The following is a 2,101-nucleotide window of genomic DNA, read 5'->3' as shown; positions in this document are numbered from 1 at the left end:
TCACCCACTCTAAGCATGAGTTTCCTCTCGTGTATATCCAATATTACTCTACCCATTGCTAAGAATCTTCTTCTTAGGATAAGGGGGACCTCCTTGTTCTCCTCCATATTCACCACTATAAATTCTACAGGAAATACGAACTTATCCACCCGAACTAACACATAGTCATTTGGTCTACCAACTGCAATAATATATGCACCGACCTTATCTCTCCATTCTCCTTTTCCAATTTCCTGTAAATAGATAGAGGCATTAAGTTAATTGAGGCAGTAGAATCACATAAAGACTTATCAAAATTAATGGTTCCTAAAGAGCAAGGTATAGTAAAACTCCCCGGATCTCCACACATTTATGGGAGTTTGTTTTGCAATATCGCGCTGCAATGCTCTGTGAGCTTCACCACCGAGGTCTTCTCGATCTTCCTCTTCTTTGTAAGGATTTTCTTCAAGAATTTGGCATAAGCAGGTGTTTGTGTGAACACTTCTGTGAATGGTAAGTTTACATGAACCTACTTCAGCACATCCAAAAATCTCCCAAACTACTTGTCTAGCTTTTCTCTATATAGCTTTTAAGGGAAATAAAGCAGGCATATGCTCGCTCTCATCCTGTTCCTCCCTTCTCAAAGTTTCATCTGGCCCTTCTTCTTTTTATCAACATCATTGTTCAGCTGCTCCGCACTTTATTTTTTAAGTTTCACATCATTTTGGATCGGGTGGGATCTTTTAACACTTGTCCACTTCTCAAGTTATAGCATTCACTGTTTCTTTGGGATTTCTCTCAGTATCAGCGGGGAGAGTTCCTGGAATCCTCTCAAATAATAGAGTGGCTAGCTGCCCAACCTATCTTTCTAGGTTTCGATAACCAGTGCCCAGTTCTTTGATAGTTGCTCCATGTTCTCATATAGCTGCACTATGAGTTTCAAGCCTCGCATCAGTTTTCAGAATGAAGGCCTTCATGTGGTCTTCTATGCCAGACTGAATGGGCTGTTGGGACTGAAATTGATGCCTATGCTAATTCATAAAACCAGGAGCTTCTTGTCCTTGAGGTCTGAGGTTGTTTTGTTTTCATGCATTCGCAGTACCCCCAGGTGAACTCCATGAAAGATCGAGGTGCCTCTGACCCATTGCATGATAATTTCCCACAGCATTCACTTCCTCATTTGAGTCTTGACACTCATGATTAGGGTGTCCTTTTCCACATATATCACAAGTTGCATGAGACTTATTTTGTATCGAGGCTAAGGTTAGTTTTTGTATTTCTTTGGCCATAGCATAAAGTTATACCTGCACAGATGTATTATTATCAACTTGGTGAACACCGGTTGATCTTCTTCTTTCAACACTCTCAGAGGGCCACTGATTAGCATCTTCAGATAACTCATCAAGAATTGTAACTATCTCCTCTGGAATCTTCTTCATCAATGGGCCTCCGGCTGCATTGCTCAATATTCTGTGTGAGGCCGGTGTCAATCCATCCCAAAAGTCCTGGAGTTGCATCTAGAGTTTAATTCCGCTATGTTGACACTTTCTAACAATCTCCTTAAACCTCTCTCATGCTTCAAAAATAGTTTCAGTTTATTTATGGCAGAAGTTATGGATTTCTCTTCTAATCTTGCCCGTTTTGGCTGAGGAGAAATATTTATCAAGGAATTTTCTGGTCATCTCCTCCCATATTCTAATCGATCCCGTGGGCAAACTTTGAAGCCACAGCTTTGCATCATCTTTGAGTGTAAAGGGGAATGCCCTCAAGTACACTGCATCTCGTGATACACCATTGTATTGAAAGGTGTTCATAATCTCCTCGAAGTCCATTAGATGTGTATTTGGATCTTCGTTTGGATTCCCTCTGAAGACACAACAATTCCAACCCTTGCTTCAACTCGAAATTGTTTGCTGCAATTGGAGGTGGTCTAGCACTCGATAATCCTTAATTTTAGACGGGTCTAGCAAATTTGCCAAGTGGTCTCCCAGGCTTGGGAGCTATATTTCCGAACTTGTCTGCACCAAAGGGTTGATTTTGATTAAGTTTGTGACCCCTCTCTTCTTCATAGATGTTCTTCGCATCTCTAATAGTTGCTTCCTCAGCATCCCGTGCAGCTTTT

General features: G+C 41.2%; 1 non-coding gene across 1 annotated transcript; it reads left to right on the top strand.

Annotated features, from left to right (window-relative positions):
- Positions 1-1,506: 1,506 nt before the first annotated feature.
- On the top strand, positions 1,507-1,613 carry LOC142178681 (small nucleolar RNA R71). Its single transcript, XR_012706948.1, has one exon. It is a non-coding gene; the product is annotated as a small nucleolar RNA R71 (small nucleolar RNA).
- Positions 1,614-2,101: the final 488 nt, after the last annotated feature.

This window comes from Nicotiana tabacum, chromosome 24 (assembly GCF_000715075.1).
Source record: "Nicotiana tabacum cultivar K326 chromosome 24, ASM71507v2, whole genome shotgun sequence".
NCBI lineage: Eukaryota > Viridiplantae > Streptophyta > Magnoliopsida > Solanales > Solanaceae > Nicotiana > Nicotiana tabacum.
The sequence above is the reverse complement of the archived record's forward strand: the minus strand, read 5'-3'. Positions and strand labels throughout refer to the sequence as shown.